At 45.1% G+C, this 18,059-nt stretch overlaps 1 pseudogene; it reads right to left on the bottom strand.

Moving 5' to 3' along the window:
* LOC134737575 (putative uncharacterized protein FLJ44672) overlaps window positions 1-18,059 on the bottom strand; it is a 62,590-nt pseudogene that overhangs the window by 4,872 nt on the left and 39,659 nt on the right.

Below are 18,059 nucleotides of genomic sequence, written 5' to 3'. Positions count from 1 at the left end.
AATGCAAAACACAAAGACAGAGGGTAAAAAGAGAAATTAGGAAAGCATTCTACATGTTTAACAGGAAGACACTGGCCATGTTCGTGCAGCAGCAGTATGTCATGATATGACATACCTTGGAGAGAAGTTAACAGATGAGGAAGTTGATAAAAATCATCAGAGAAGCAAAATACTGGTAACGACACTCAAGTAAACAACGAAATTTCCATAACTTATGTCAGCAAAATGGGAATATTGTACGGTGTGTGTTGAAGTTCGTATACAACATTGTTTATCTGCCTTTTGTTTGTTTGTAAGGAATGTATATACTAAAAGTTCTTCTTGCTGTCAAAAGAATATGTGTGAATAAGTCATTTTAACTTATTCTTCTGTTTTTCTTTGATCTTCCTGCCATCATCCCACAGCCTTACTTTAGAAATTTGTTTTTTAGAACATTGAACAAGTGCTCCTTGTGGTGGCACACACCTCTAGGATGGGAGGCAGGGGTGGAAGGGTCACTTGAGGCCATGAGTTTGACACCAGCCTGGCCAACAAAGTGAGACCCCACGTCTACAAAACAATTTAAAAATTAGCCAAGTATCGTCATGTATACCTACAGTCCCAGCTACTCAGGAGGCTCAGGTAGGAGGATCCTTAGCCCAGGAGTTCAAGGCTGCAGCGAGCTGATAGCACTACTGTACTCAAGCCTGGGTGACAGGGTGAGACCCCATCTCCTAAAATAAAAATCAAAGAAAAAAAATAGTTCAAGTAGCAAGTAGTATGTGGCTTACTCTGAATATTTCTAAACTAGAAATTCTCAATCTTTTGGGATCTAACATCCCTTTACATTTTTTAACTTTATTGAAGATCTCTAAGACTATTTCTTTCTGTAGATAATTATATTAAAACTAGAAAATAAGACACAAGTTCTTAAATATTATTCATCACATATTAAAGCCATTACATGTTAATATAATACAAGATTTTAAAAATATTTAATATTCATTACATATTAAAAATAAAACCATTACATAATACTTTCTTTTTTTCTTTGAGACAAAGTCTTGTTCTTTTGCCCAGGCTGGAGTGAAGTGGTGCAGTCTCAGCTCATTGCAACCTCCGCCCCACAGGTTCAAGCGATTCTCCTACCTCAGCCTCCCAAGTAGCTGGGATTACAGGGGCCCACTACCATGTCCAGCTAATTATTGTATTTTCTTAGTAGAGAAGGAGTTTTGCCATGTTGGCAAGGCTGGTCTTGAACTCTTGACCTCAGGTGATCCACCCGCCTGGGTCTCCCTAAGTGCTGGGATTACAGGTGTGAGCCACCGCGCCCACCCCGATTAATATATGTTTTAAAACACTGATTAGTCAGGCAACAACACCGGGCAGGGGTCTCCTCATTCCCAGTGACGCAAACCCCACTGCACGGCTGAGGGGTTGCAAGGGCTGCAGAGCCAAAAGGCTCTGACTTGAGATTTCATTATTTTACTTGTATTTTTATTTGTATTGTGAGACAGGTCCTGCTCTGTCACTCAGACTGGAGTGCAGCTGTGCACTTACAGCTCACTGCAGCCTCGACCTCCTGGGCTCAAGCCATCTTCCTGCCTCAGCTCCCCAGTAGCTGGTAGTACAGTTGAGTGCCACCATGCCTGGTTAGTTTTTTAATTTTTTTGTAGAGTGAGGGGTCTTGCTATGTTGCCCAAGCTGGCCTCAAACTCCTGACCTCAAGAGATCTGCCCACTTCAGCCTCCTGAGTAGCTGAAACTACAAGTACACATCACCACGCCTAGCTACATTAATTTAATTTTGAAAAATATTTTTGTAAAGAGCAGATCTTGCTGTGTTGTCCAGGCTGGTCTTGAACACCTGCCCTTAAAAGATACTCCCACCTCTGCTTACCAAACAGCTGGGACTACAGGCATGAGCCACCGCAATGAGCCTGAAGAGATGTCTTTAATCTAGCATCCCATACTTGGTAGGATTGGGAAAGGCAGTAGTGTTTTTTAAAATTACTTCATAATTTCAGTAACAATCAAACTCAACCTTGACCCCTGCCTTCTCTCACACCCCATATCCAGTCTGTCAGGAAATCCTGTTGACTGTCTTCGGCATGTACTAAAGATCCCCACCCAGCAACTCCCTGGCCTCCTCCCCTACCTCTCCCCTCTGACCATCTCTCAACACCACATGACCCTGGTCAGGACCACCATCATCTCCCGCCTGGATGTTGCCAAAGCTTGGCCCCCATGCTTCTACCCACATCTTCCCATAGTCTTTCTCAACTCAGCAGCCAGAGAATGCTTTTAAATCAGGAGACAGACCACGTCGTCGCTCTGCTCAGAACCCTCCCGCAGTTCCCATCTGAGTCAGAGTAAAAGCCAAAGCCCCAGCAATAACCTCCCGGGGCTTAAGTGATTTGTACTGATCCCCACCCAGCAACTCCCTGGCCCCCTCCCCTAATTCTCTCCCTCTCTCCGTCTGCTCCATGGGCCTCCTTCCAGAGCCTCAGACACACCTCAGACACTTTATTCTATTGTTTCTGCCTACAGTTCTCTTCCCTCAGCACCTTGGCCAGCTCCTTCCCCTCCTTCAAGTCTTTACTCAATTTTCACTTAGGAGGCCACCCCTGACCATTCTATTTAACATTGCCATCTGTCCCCATGCCCACCGTGCTCATTTCTTCTATCTTTACTTTCTTCTTTTTTTCAAGATCTCACTGTCACCAAGGCTGGAGTGCAGTGGCACAATCACAGCTCACTGCAACCTCAAATTTCCAGGCTCAAGCGATCCTCCCACCTCAGCCTCCCCAGTAGCTGGGACTCCAGGTTCATGCCATCATGCCTGGCTAAATTTTTTAGTATTTTATTTTATTTTATTTTGAGACAGAGCTTCACTCTTCTTGCCCAGGCTGTAGTGTAATGGTCTGATACCGGCTCACTACAACCTCCACCTCCCAGATTCAAGTGATTCTCCTGCCTCAGCCTTCCAAGTAGCTGGGATTACAGGGGCGTGCCACCACACCCAGCTAATTTTTGTATTTTTAGTAGAGCCGGGGTTTCGCAATGTTGGCCAGGCTGGTCGCGAACTCCTGACCTCAGGTAATCTGCCCGCTTCGGCCTCCCAAAGTGCTGGAGTTACAGGCGTGAGCCACCACGCCTGGCCAATTTTTTCATTTTTTGTAGAGACAAGGTCTTACTATGTTGCCCAGACTGGTCTTGAACTCCTGGCCTCAAGTGATCCTCCTGCCTAAATTCCTAAAGTGCTGGGATTACCGGCATGAGCCATCATGCCTGGCTTCATGTTCATTTCTTCTTGCCGCTGCAACATAGTTTGCAGTTTCCTACATTTAGTGGCTTAAAACACCACAAAACTACTATCTTACGGTTCTAGGGGCCAGAAACCCAAACTAGGTCTATTAAGGCTAAAGTCAAGGTGTCAGCAGGGCTGCATTCCTTCTGGAGACTCTAAAGTGTTCCCTTGGCTTTTCCAGCTTCTAGAAGCCACCCCCATTCCTTGGATCATGGCCCCTGATTCCATCTTCAAAGCCAGAAGTGAAGCATCTTCAAATCTCCCTCTCTCACCTCTGCTTTCGTCACCACATCTCCTGCTCCAATTCTGAATCTCCTACTCTCTTTCTTTTATAAAGACCCTTGTGATTGCTGGGCATGATGGCTCCCACCCAGAATCCCAACATTTTGGGAGGTCAAGGCAGGAGGAACACTTGAGGCCCGAAGTTTGAAACTAGCATGAACAACATAGTGAGACCCCCACCTCTAGAAAAAAAATAAAAACAAATATTAGCCCGACATGGTGGTATGCGCCTGTAGTCCTAGCTACTTGAGAGGCTGAAGTGAGACAATCGATTTAGCCCAGGAGTTTGAGATCAGCCTGGACGACATAACTAAATCGCATCTCTACAAGGAAGAGGTGGGAGGATCACTTGAGCCCAGGAATTTGCGGCCAGCCTGGGCAACAAAAGAAGACCCCATCTGGCCAACACGGCCAACCTGGCCACCATGGTGAAACTCCGACTCTACAAAAATGAGCTGGGCATGGGTGACATGCATGTGTAGTCCTACCTACTTGGGAGGTTGAGATGGGAGGATCGCTTGATCTCAGAAGGCCAAAGCTATAGTGAGCTATGATCACATCACTGCACTCCAGCCTGGATGACACAGGGAGATTCTGTCTCAAAAAAAAAAAAGAAAAGAAATATATATTTCATCTCTGTCCCTGGTTCCTGGCACAGAGCTTCTAAAGCTCTTAGAAAGACCTCAGTGATAGATGTGACAAGAACATCTTTTGTTTTAATATTTGGTCTTGGTCCCAGGTTTCTAACACAAGAGCCTCTAAGAACTTTGGGATCTCCAGCATGGTAAGAATGCATTTAGGGATGTTGTTGAGATGATTGGGTGACTGCAAGCTCCTACATTTCTTCAAGAGGAGGGCTGATTACCATGCAACCACATGGTAAGAGGCTTGGAACTTTCAGCCTCATGCACTGAACTCCAGGAGGAAGAGGGGCTGGAGACTGACTTAATCACCAACAGCCAAAGATTTTATCAATCATGCTTGCATAATAAAGCCTCCATAAACACCCTGAATGGGGTTTGCAGAGCTTTCAGGGTTGCTGGACACAGGAGATGCTGGGAGGGTCGCATGTTCAACAGAGGGCATGGGAGCTCTGTGCTCCTCCGAACTTAACTTGCCCTGGGTATCTTTCTTTTTTTTTGAGACAGGATCAGGCTCTTTTGTCCAAGCTAGAGTGCAGTGGCACAATCTCAGCTTACTGTAACCTAAGCCTCCCCAGTCCCCAGCTCAAGGCATCCTCTCATCTCAGCTTCCCTAGAAGTTGGAACTCTAGGTGCACAACACCACACCGGTTATTTTTTTTTTTTTTTTTTAATTTTTTATAGAGACAGGTTTTCACCATGTTGCCCAGGCTGGTCTCAAACTCCTGAGTTTAAGCGATCCTCCCACCTTGTCCTCCCAAAGTGCTGAGATTACAGGCATGAACCACTGCATCCAGCATGCACGTCTCTTTCATTGACTGTTTCTGAGATGTATCCTTCACAATGAACCAGTAATAGGAAATGAACTGGCCAGATGTGGTGGCTCACATCTGTAATCCCAGCACTTTCAGAGGCTGAGGTGGGAGGATCACTTGAGACCAGGAATTTGTGGCCAGCCTGGCCAACACAACAAGACCCCATCTATACAAAAAATAAAAGGAACTAGCCAGATGTGGTGTTGCAGGCATGTAGTCTCAGCTACTAGGGAGGCTGAGATGGGAGAACCACTGGGGCCCAGACAATCAAGGCTGCAATGAGCTATGACTGCACCATTGCACACCAGCCTGGGCAACAAAATAAGACCCTCTCTCTCAGAAAAAAAGAAAATAAACTGTTTTTCTGAGTTCCATAAACTGTTCTAGCAAATTATTAAACCCAAGAAAACAGTTATGGGAACCCCCGATTTGTAACAGGTTGGTCAAAAGTACAGGTGACAACTTAGGACTTGCCATTGGCATCTGAAGTCAGGATGGTCTCGTGGGACTGAGGCCCTAACTTATAGGGTCTGTGCTAACTCCAGGTAGTGTCAGAATAAAGTCATGGGACACCCAGTTAATATCCAGAGCACTGAAGAATTTGGTGTAGAAACTCCATACATACATTCAGTCACAAGTGTGTGAGTAGAGACAAACATGGGCTTTTCTGTCACCTGTCTACCGCTTAACTGCATAGGAGAGGCAATACGTGGTGCTCATGAACAAAGCAAACATTAAAGTCACACCAGACCCAACATTTGACTCAGTCTTAATATCCAGGTGAGCTTGGGCAAATCATTCATTATTCCCAAGGCTTCATCACTCCATTCATCAAATAGGGATAACTGTGGCACCTACCTGTGATTCTGTGAGAATTAACGAAATATTATACTTGGGGTTATTGTCATCATTATACCCATTCCAAACTATTTGACAAGGACAGTGATGGATGATGACATCAAAAAATCAGAAACTGCAATGAGGTCTCTCAGGCAAAATTCCATACAAGCAAATTACTGTCTCTACAAAGCATTCCTGCCACACTTAATTCACCATTCCCTGAACAAAATATGCCATCCTCGTTGTTCAGGTCTGTACAGTGCTGGTTTCCCTTCCTGGGCAGTTTGCTCCATCCCATCCCAGCCCATTCCCCATCCTGCCACCTCCCCCTTTCCTCCCCACTCTCATACAACTCTTCCTCATCTTTCAGGACTTGGCTTCAATGTCACCTTAACTGGAAGCTTTTCTCACTCTCCAGAAGAGCTTCCCATTGCACTTGATGCATGCACTATCATTTGATCATTTTTGAGTTACAGTCCAAATCTTTTTGTACCTGAATAACATGTTGCCCAGTCAGTCTCTCTTCCTGGATTCAGAAGTCGTTCATGGTAGATCCAGCTGGAAGTGACAAAAAGACATCTTTTGACATAAAGGGATGACACAGACAGACATAAGTTCTTAAATGTCTTAAATGTTATGTGAAAATTAAACAGAATTCAAAGATTTGTGGGGAACACTTAGGAGGGAAAGTTACTGGGAACGTCATAAAGGGTTAATTTGTATTTTATTTTATTTTTTGAGACAGTCTCACTCCGTCACCTAGGCTGGAGTGCAGTGGTGCAATCAGGCTCACTGCAGCCTTGACCACCTGGGCTCAAGTAATCTCACTTAATTTTTATTTGGTTTAAGAAAGTCTTGGTTGAGGGTGGTGGCTTATGCCTGTAATCTCAGCACTTTGGGAGGCTGAGAGAGGTCTATTACTTGAGGCCAGGAGTTTGAGATCAGCCTGGGCAATATATTAAGACCCTGCCTCTACCATAAAACAGAGTGAATGTGTGGAAGACAATTTTTCCACAGACTGGGAGTGAGGGAATAATTTCAGGATGATTCAAGTGCATTACATATATTGTGCACTTTATTTCTATTATTACTACATAGTAATATATAATGAAATGATTCTACAACTCACTATAACGTAGACTCAGTGGGATCTCTGAGCTTGTTTTCCTGCAACTAGACTGTCCATCTGGGGTGATGGGAGACAGTAACAGAATATCAGGCATTAGAGTCTCTTAAGGCGTACACAACCTAGATCCCTCGCATGCACACTTCACAACAGAGTTTGTGTTCCTATGAGAATCTAATGCTGCTGCTGATCTGACAGGACATGGAGCTCAGGTGGTCATGCAAGCGATGGGAGGGGCTAGAAATACAGATGAAGTTTCCCTTCACTCACCTGCTGCTCACCTCCAGCTCTGTGGCCCTGTGGTTGGAGACCGCTGCTCAAGTGCATTCGAAAGGATCCATCCCATGCCATTCTTCAGAGTCATCTTTACTGCTGCAGTGGTCAACCTGTAGCAGCCCTAAGCTCACAGGACATATGCTTCAACTGGCATTTCACAATCAACAGTATATGGTAGCTTGAGTCATTGTGAAGTCACTTCCTGGAAATCACCAGCATCCCATATCCCATTAGCAAGGAGCTCAGCACTGCTCCTTGGATAACCAAACCTACTCCCAAATCCCATCTGTGTGTGTCTATCTCCTGGTACCCTTCCTAGCATCGACTCTGTACTTGTAGGAGTCCAATCGGGAGACACAAACCATTCAAAAGTTTAAACTAGAATGAGCAAGGTGGCTCACACCTGTAATCCCAGCACTTTAGGAGGCCAAGATGGGTGGACTGCTTTGAGCTCAGGAGTTTGAGAACAGTCTGGGAAACATGGCGAAACCTCGTCTCTACAAAAAACACAAACATCAGCTGGGTGTGGTGGCACTTACCTGTAATCCCAGCTACTCGGGAGGCTGAGGCAGGAGAATTGCTTGAGCCTGGCAGGTGGAGGCTGCAGTGAGCAGAGGTTGTGCCACTGTACTCCAGCCTGGGTGACAGTGCGAGACCCGGTATCAAAAAGAAAAAATGTATATATATGTAAATTTAATATAAAAAGTATTAATTTTGGCCAGGCACAATGGCTCATGCCTGTAATCCCAGCACTTTGGGAGGCCAAGGCACACAGATCACCTGAGGTCAGGAGTTCGAGACCAGCCTGACCAGCATGGAGCAACCCCATCTCTACTAAAAATAGAAAACTAGCCCAGGCCAGGCATGGTGGCTCATGCCTGAAATTCCAGCAATTTCAGAAGCTAATGCAGGAGGATTGCTTAAGGCCAGGAGCTAGAGACTGGTCTGGACAACACAGTGAGACCCTGTCTCTATCCAAAAAAAGAAAAAAATTAGCTGGGAGTGGTGGTGCACACTTGTAGTCCCAGCTACTCAGAATGCTGAAGTTTCAGCCTGGCAGGTCAAGGCTGCAGTGAGGCATGATTATGCCACTACAGTCCAGCCTGGTGACAGAGCAAGACCCTGTCTCAAAGAACAAAACAACAACAACCATTTACAGACAGAAAAGAAACAGAGCTAATAAGCTAAGGAAAGATGTTGAAATGTGACAAGTAAAGTAATATGAGATCTTTTATCTATTTAAAATAATCAAACAAAAAATGACTTACTAAATTATAATACCCTGTGCTGGCAAAGGTGCAGTGAAATGGGCACTTTCTTATACTATAAGGGGTGTTTAAATTGTGTATAAGCCTTCCAGGGTAAAGCTTGTCAATTTTTTAAAATAATAGAGACAGGGTCTCACCATACTGCCATACTGCCTCCTCCAACTCTTGGCCTCAAGCAATCCTCCTGTCTTAGCCTCCCAAAGTGCTAAGATTATAGCTGGGAGGCACCCAAAACCTTGTCAATTTACATCAAGGGTAATGAGAACGTCCATTCACCGTGACTCACAGTAATCTTACTTCTGGGGAGACAATTCAATCTAAACAAAAGGTCATCTGTACAAACACAGTAAAAATCTGGGAGTAACTGAAGACAGAGTTGGTAAGTGAAATAAGAAACAGTTATAAGAAATTAAACTATGGTATTAATAGGTACCTGGTAAAAGGTCAGTTGATGTTAGCTGCTACTTTTTTGTCGTTTTGAGACAGGGTCTCACTCTGTCACCCAGGCTGGAGTGCAGAGGCCTGATCATGACTCACTGCAGTCTCAGCCTCCCTGGGCTCAAGTGATCCTCCCACCTCAGCCTACCAAGGAGCTGGGACTACAGGAACATGCCACCACACTAGGCTAATTCATGTATTTTTCTGTAGGGATGGTGACTCCCTTTGTTTCCAAGGCCTATCGCAAACTCTTGGCCTCAAGCCATCCTCCTGCCTCAGCCTCCCAAAGTGTTGCGATTACCAGTGGGAGCCACCACACCTGGCCAGCTGCTACTTTTATCAATATTATTATTATTCCACTCGATTAAAAATTATTATTTTCAAGGCTATGCAACAGTATGTATCCTACAGCATAATTGTAAAAACATATACAGTCGTCCCTCAGTATACAGAATTAGTTCCAGCCCCCCATCTCTGCATATACCAAAATCCATGCTTACTCACGTTTCACTGTCACCCCTCTGGAATCCACGTATAGGAAAATTCCGAATATTAGTTGGGCATAGTGGCAAGCACCTATAGTCTCAGCCACGTGGGAGGTTGAGATGGGAGGATCGCTTCAGCCTGGAAGGTTGAGGCTGCAGTCAGCTGGGATAGCACTACTACACTCCAGCCTTGGACAACAGAGGGAGACTCTGTCTCAGAAGAAAAACAAAATAAAACAGGTTAGAAATTGTAATGAGGTCTGTTGGGCAAAATTCCATATAAGCAAAGTATAAATTAATAAAGCAAATGGTGATAAATTAGTACGACTGACTTTCTGGAGTTTCTGACAATAAGAGTAAGAAAAATGCAAAACACAAAGACAGAGGGTAAAAAGAGAAATTAGGAAAGCATTCTACATGTTTAACAGGAAGACACTGGCCATGTTCGTGCAGCAGCAGTATGTCATGATATGACATACCTTGGAGAGAAGTTAACAGATGAGGAAGTTGATAAAAATCATCAGAGAAGCAAAATACTGGTAGCGACACTCAAGTAAACAACGAAATTTCCATAACTTATGTCAGCAAAATGGGAATATTGTACGGTGTGTGTTGAAGTTCGTATACAACATTGTTTATCTGCCTTTTGTTTGTTTGTAAGGAATGTATATACTAAAAGTTCTTCTTGCTGTCAAAAGAATATGTGTGAATAAGTCATTTTAACTTATTCTTCTGTTTTTCTTTGATCTTCCTGCCATCATCCCACAGCCTTACTTTAGAAATTTGTTTTTTAGAACATTGAACAAGTGCTCCTTGTGGTGGCACACACCTCTAGGATGGGAGGCAGGGGTGGAAGGGTCACTTGAGGCCATGAGTTTGACACCAGCCTGGCCAACAAAGTGAGACCCCACGTCTACAAAACAATTTAAAAATTAGCCAAGTATCGTCATGTATACCTACAGTCCCAGCTACTCAGGAGGCTCAGGTAGGAGGATCCTTAGCCCAGGAGTTCAAGGCTGCAGCGAGCTGATAGCACTACTGTACTCAAGCCTGGGTGACAGGGTGAGACCCCATCTCCTAAAATAAAAATCAAAGAAAAAAAATAGTTCAAGTAGCAAGTAGTATGTGGCTTACTCTGAATATTTCTAAACTAGAAATTCTCAATCTTTTGGGATCTAACATCCCTTTACATTTTTTAACTTTATTGAAGATCTCTAAGACTATTTCTTTCTGTAGATAATTATATTAAAACTAGAAAATAAGACACAAGTTCTTAAATATTATTCATCACATATTAAAGCCATTACATGTTAATATAATACAAGATTTTAAAAATATTTAATATTCATTACATATTAAAAATAAAACCATTACATAATACTTTCTTTTTTTCTTTGAGACAAAGTCTTGTTCTTTTGCCCAGGCTGGAGTGAAGTGGTGCAGTCTCAGCTCATTGCAACCTCCGCCCCACAGGTTCAAGCGATTCTCCTACCTCAGCCTCCCAAGTAGCTGGGATTACAGGGGCCCACTACCATGTCCAGCTAATTATTGTATTTTCTTAGTAGAGAAGGAGTTTTGCCATGTTGGCAAGGCTGGTCTTGAACTCTTGACCTCAGGTGATCCACCCGCCTGGGTCTCCCTAAGTGCTGGGATTACAGGTGTGAGCCACCGCGCCCACCCCGATTAATATATGTTTTAAAACACTGATTAGTCAGGCAACAACACCGGGCAGGGGTCTCCTCATTCCCAGTGACGCAAACCCCACTGCACGGCTGAGGGGTTGCAAGGGCTGCAGAGCCAAAAGGCTCTGACTTGAGATTTCATTATTTTACTTGTATTTTTATTTGTATTGTGAGACAGGTCCTGCTCTGTCACCCAGACTGGAGTGCAGCTGTGCACTTACAGCTCACTGCAGCCTCGACCTCCTGGGCTCAAGCCATCTTCCTGCCTCAGCTCCCCAGTAGCTGGTAGTACAGTTGAGTGCCACCATGCCTGGTTAGTTTTTTAATTTTTTTGTAGAGTGAGGGGTCTTGCTATGTTGCCCAAGCTGGCCTCAAACTCCTGACCTCAAGAGATCTGCCCACTTCAGCCTCCTGAGTAGCTGAAACTACAAGTACACATCACCACGCCTAGCTACATTAATTTAATTTTGAAAAATATTTTTGTAAAGAGCAGATCTTGCTGTGTTGTCCAGGCTGGTCTTGAACACCTGCCCTTAAAAGATACTCCCACCTCTGCTTACCAAACAGCTGGGACTACAGGCATGAGCCACCGCAATGAGCCTGAAGAGATGTCTTTAATCTAGCATCCCATACTTGGTAGGATTGGGAAAGGCAGTAGTGTTTTTTAAAATTACTTCATAATTTCAGTAACAATCAAACTCAACCTTGACCCCTGCCTTCTCTCACACCCCATATCCAGTCTGTCAGGAAATCCTGTTGACTGTCTTCGGCATGTACTAAAGATCCCCACCCAGCAACTCCCTGGCCTCCTCCCCTACCTCTCCCCTCTGACCATCTCTCAACACCACATGACCCTGGTCAGGACCACCATCATCTCCCGCCTGGATGTTGCCAAAGCTTGGCCCCCATGCTTCTACCCACATCTTCCCATAGTCTTTCTCAACTCAGCAGCCAGAGAATGCTTTTAAATCAGGAGACAGACCACGTCGTCGCTCTGCTCAGAACCCTCCCGCAGTTCCCATCTGAGTCAGAGTAAAAGCCAAAGCCCCAGCAATAACCTCCCGGGGCTTAAGTGATTTGTACTGATCCCCACCCAGCAACTCCCTGGCCCCCTCCCCTAATTCTCTCCCTCTCTCCGTCTGCTCCATGGGCCTCCTTCCAGAGCCTCAGACACACCTCAGACACTTTATTCTATTGTTTCTGCCTACAGTTCTCTTCCCTCAGCACCTTGGCCAGCTCCTTCCCCTCCTTCAAGTCTTTACTCAATTTTCACTTAGGAGGCCACCCCTGACCATTCTATTTAACATTGCCATCTGTCCCCATGCCCACCGTGCTCATTTCTTCTATCTTTACTTTCTTCTTTTTTTCAAGATCTCACTGTCACCAAGGCTGGAGTGCAGTGGCACAATCACAGCTCACTGCAACCTCAAATTTCCAGGCTCAAGCGATCCTCCCACCTCAGCCTCCCCAGTAGCTGGGACTCCAGGTTCATGCCATCATGCCTGGCTAAATTTTTTAGTATTTTATTTTATTTTATTTTGAGACAGAGCTTCACTCTTCTTGCCCAGGCTGTAGTGTAATGGTCTGATACCGGCTCACTACAACCTCCACCTCCCAGATTCAAGTGATTCTCCTGCCTCAGCCTTCCAAGTAGCTGGGATTACAGGGGCGTGCCACCACACCCAGCTAATTTTTGTATTTTTAGTAGAGCCGGGGTTTCGCAATGTTGGCCAGGCTGGTCGCGAACTCCTGACCTCAGGTAATCTGCCCGCTTCGGCCTCCCAAAGTGCTGGAGTTACAGGCGTGAGCCACCACGCCTGGCCAATTTTTTCATTTTTTGTAGAGACAAGGTCTTACTATGTTGCCCAGACTGGTCTTGAACTCCTGGCCTCAAGTGATCCTCCTGCCTAAATTCCTAAAGTGCTGGGATTACCGGCATGAGCCATCATGCCTGGCTTCATGTTCATTTCTTCTTGCCGCTGCAACATAGTTTGCAGTTTCCTACATTTAGTGGCTTAAAACACCACAAAACTACTATCTTACGGTTCTAGGGGCCAGAAACCCAAACTAGGTCTATTAAGGCTAAAGTCAAGGTGTCAGCAGGGCTGCATTCCTTCTGGAGACTCTAAAGTGTTCCCTTGGCTTTTCCAGCTTCTAGAAGCCACCCCCATTCCTTGGATCATGGCCCCTGATTCCATCTTCAAAGCCAGAAGTGAAGCATCTTCAAATCTCCCTCTCTCACCTCTGCTTTCGTCACCACATCTCCTGCTCCAATTCTGAATCTCCTACTCTCTTTCTTTTATAAAGACCCTTGTGATTGCTGGGCATGATGGCTCCCACCCAGAATCCCAACATTTTGGGAGGTCAAGGCAGGAGGAACACTTGAGGCCCGAAGTTTGAAACTAGCATGAACAACATAGTGAGACCCCCACCTCTAGAAAAAAAATAAAAACAAATATTAGCCCGACATGGTGGTATGCGCCTGTAGTCCTAGCTACTTGAGAGGCTGAAGTGAGACAATCGATTTAGCCCAGGAGTTTGAGATCAGCCTGGACGACATAACTAAATCGCATCTCTACAAGGAAGAGGTGGGAGGATCACTTGAGCCCAGGAATTTGCGGCCAGCCTGGGCAACAAAAGAAGACCCCATCTGGCCAACACGGCCAACCTGGCCACCATGGTGAAACTCCGACTCTACAAAAATGAGCTGGGCATGGGTGACATGCATGTGTAGTCCTACCTACTTGGGAGGTTGAGATGGGAGGATCGCTTGATCTCAGAAGGCCAAAGCTATAGTGAGCTATGATCACATCACTGCACTCCAGCCTGGATGACACAGGGAGATTCTGTCTCAAAAAAAAAAAAGAAAAGAAATATATATTTCATCTCTGTCCCTGGTTCCTGGCACAGAGCTTCTAAAGCTCTTAGAAAGACCTCAGTGATAGATGTGACAAGAACATCTTTTGTTTTAATATTTGGTCTTGGTCCCAGGTTTCTAACACAAGAGCCTCTAAGAACTTTGGGATCTCCAGCATGGTAAGAATGCATTTAGGGATGTTGTTGAGATGATTGGGTGACTGCAAGCTCCTACATTTCTTCAAGAGGAGGGCTGATTACCATGCAACCACATGGTAAGAGGCTTGGAACTTTCAGCCTCATGCACTGAACTCCAGGAGGAAGAGGGGCTGGAGACTGACTTAATCACCAACAGCCAAAGATTTTATCAATCATGCTTGCATAATAAAGCCTCCATAAACACCCTGAATGGGGTTTGCAGAGCTTTCAGGGTTGCTGGACACAGGAGATGCTGGGAGGGTCGCATGTTCAACAGAGGGCATGGGAGCTCTGTGCTCCTCCGAACTTAACTTGCCCTGGGTATCTTTCTTTTTTTTTGAGACAGGATCAGGCTCTTTTGTCCAAGCTAGAGTGCAGTGGCACAATCTCAGCTTACTGTAACCTAAGCCTCCCCAGTCCCCAGCTCAAGGCATCCTCTCATCTCAGCTTCCCTAGAAGTTGGAACTCTAGGTGCACAACACCACACCGGTTATTTATTTTTTTTTTTTTAATTTTTTATAGAGACAGGTTTTCACCATGTTGCCCAGGCTGGTCTCAAACTCCTGAGTTTAAGCGATCCTCCCACCTTGTCCTCCCAAAGTGCTGAGATTACAGGCATGAACCACTGCATCCAGCATGCACGTCTCTTTCATTGACTGTTTCTGAGATGTATCCTTCACAATGAACCAGTAATAGGAAATGAACTGGCCAGATGTGGTGGCTCACATCTGTAATCCCAGCACTTTCAGAGGCTGAGGTGGGAGGATCACTTGAGACCAGGAATTTGTGGCCAGCCTGGCCAACACAACAAGACCCCATCTATACAAAAAATAAAAGGAACTAGCCAGATGTGGTGTTGCAGGCATGTAGTCTCAGCTACTAGGGAGGCTGAGATGGGAGAACCACTGGGGCCCAGACAATCAAGGCTGCAATGAGCTATGACTGCACCATTGCACACCAGCCTGGGCAACAAAATAAGACCCTCTCTCTCAGAAAAAAAGAAAATAAACTGTTTTTCTGAGTTCCATAAACTGTTCTAGCAAATTATTAAACCCAAGAAAACAGTTATGGGAACCCCCGATTTGTAACAGGTTGGTCAAAAGTACAGGTGACAACTTAGGACTTGCCATTGGCATCTGAAGTCAGGATGGTCTCGTGGGACTGAGGCCCTAACTTATAGGGTCTGTGCTAACTCCAGGTAGTGTCAGAATAAAGTCATGGGACACCCAGTTAATATCCAGAGCACTGAAGAATTTGGTGTAGAAACTCCATACATACATTCAGTCACAAGTGTGTGAGTAGAGACAAACATGGGCTTTTCTGTCACCTGTCTACCGCTTAACTGCATAGGAGAGGCAATACGTGGTGCTCATGAACAAAGCAAACATTAAAGTCACACCAGACCCAACATTTGACTCAGTCTTAATATCCAGGTGAGCTTGGGCAAATCATTCATTATTCCCAAGGCTTCATCACTCCATTCATCAAATAGGGATAACTGTGGCACCTACCTGTGATTCTGTGAGAATTAACGAAATATTATACTTGGGGTTATTGTCATCATTATACCCATTCCAAACTATTTGACAAGGACAGTGATGGATGATGACATCAAAAAATCAGAAACTGCAATGAGGTCTCTCAGGCAAAATTCCATACAAGCAAATTACTGTCTCTACAAAGCATTCCTGCCACACTTAATTCACCATTCCCTGAACAAAATATGCCATCCTCGTTGTTCAGGTCTGTACAGTGCTGGTTTCCCTTCCTGGGCAGTTTGCTCCATCCCATCCCAGCCCATTCCCCATCCTGCCACCTCCCCCTTTCCTCCCCACTCTCATACAACTCTTCCTCATCTTTCAGGACTTGGCTTCAATGTCACCTTAACTGGAAGCTTTTCTCACTCTCCAGAAGAGCTTCCCATTGCACTTGATGCATGCACTATCATTTGATCATTTTTGAGTTACAGTCCAAATCTTTTTGTACCTGAATAACATGTTGCCCAGTCAGTCTCTCTTCCTGGATTCAGAAGTCGTTCATGGTAGATCCAGCTGGAAGTGACAAAAAGACATCTTTTGACATAAAGGGATGACACAGACAGACATAAGTTCTTAAATGTCTTAAATGTTATGTGAAAATTAAACAGAATTCAAAGATTTGTGGGGAACACTTAGGAGGGAAAGTTACTGGGAACGTCATAAAGGGTTAATTTGTATTTTATTTTATTTTTTGAGACAGTCTCACTCCGTCACCTAGGCTGGAGTGCAGTGGTGCAATCAGGCTCACTGCAGCCTTGACCACCTGGGCTCAAGTAATCTCACTTAATTTTTATTTGGTTTAAGAAAGTCTTGGTTGAGGGTGGTGGCTTATGCCTGTAATCTCAGCACTTTGGGAGGCTGAGAGAGGTCTATTACTTGAGGCCAGGAGTTTGAGATCAGCCTGGGCAATATATTAAGACCCTGCCTCTACCATAAAACAGAGTGAATGTGTGGAAGACAATTTTTCCACAGACTGGGAGTGAGGGAATAATTTCAGGATGATTCAAGTGCATTACATATATTGTGCACTTTATTTCTATTATTACTACATAGTAATATATAATGAAATGATTCTACAACTCACTATAACGTAGACTCAGTGGGATCTCTGAGCTTGTTTTCCTGCAACTAGACTGTCCATCTGGGGTGATGGGAGACAGTAACAGAATATCAGGCATTAGAGTCTCTTAAGGCGTACACAACCTAGATCCCTCGCATGCACACTTCACAACAGAGTTTGTGTTCCTATGAGAATCTAATGCTGCTGCTGATCTGACAGGACATGGAGCTCAGGTGGTCATGCAAGCGATGGGAGGGGCTAGAAATACAGATGAAGTTTCCCTTCACTCACCTGCTGCTCACCTCCAGCTCTGTGGCCCTGTGGTTGGAGACCGCTGCTCAAGTGCATTCGAAAGGATCCATCCCATGCCATTCTTCAGAGTCATCTTTACTGCTGCAGTGGTCAACCTGTAGCAGCCCTAAGCTCACAGGACATATGCTTCAACTGGCATTTCACAATCAACAGTATATGGTAGCTTGAGTCATTGTGAAGTCACTTCCTGGAAATCACCAGCATCCCATATCCCATTAGCAAGGAGCTCAGCACTGCTCCTTGGATAACCAAACCTACTCCCAAATCCCATCTGTGTGTGTCTATCTCCTGGTACCCTTCCTAGCATCGACTCTGTACTTGTAGGAGTCCAATCGGGAGACACAAACCATTCAAAAGTTTAAACTAGAATGAGCAAGGTGGCTCACACCTGTAATCCCAGCACTTTAGGAGGCCAAGATGGGTGGACTGCTTTGAGCTCAGGAGTTTGAGAACAGTCTGGGAAACATGGCGAAACCTCGTCTCTACAAAAAACACAAACATCAGCTGGGTGTGGTGGCACTTACCTGTAATCCCAGCTACTCGGGAGGCTGAGGCAGGAGAATTGCTTGAGCCTGGCAGGTGGAGGCTGCAGTGAGCAGAGGTTGTGCCACTGTACTCCAGCCTGGGTGACAGTGCGAGACCCGGTATCAAAAAGAAAAAATGTATATATATGTAAATTTAATATAAAAAGTATTAATTTTGGCCAGGCACAATGGCTCATGCCTGTAATCCCAGCACTTTGGGAGGCCAAGGCACACAGATCACCTGAGGTCAGGAGTTCGAGACCAGCCTGACCAGCATGGAGCAACCCCATCTCTACTAAAAATAGAAAACTAGCCCAGGCCAGGCATGGTGGCTCATGCCTGAAATTCCAGCAATTTCAGAAGCTAATGCAGGAGGATTGCTTAAGGCCAGGAGCTAGAGACTGGTCTGGACAACACAGTGAGACCCTGT

The sequence above is a fragment of the Pongo pygmaeus genome, chromosome 2, assembly GCF_028885625.2.
Source record: "Pongo pygmaeus isolate AG05252 chromosome 2, NHGRI_mPonPyg2-v2.0_pri, whole genome shotgun sequence".
NCBI lineage: Eukaryota > Metazoa > Chordata > Mammalia > Primates > Hominidae > Pongo > Pongo pygmaeus.
This window is presented reverse-complemented; position numbering and strand designations above follow the sequence as displayed.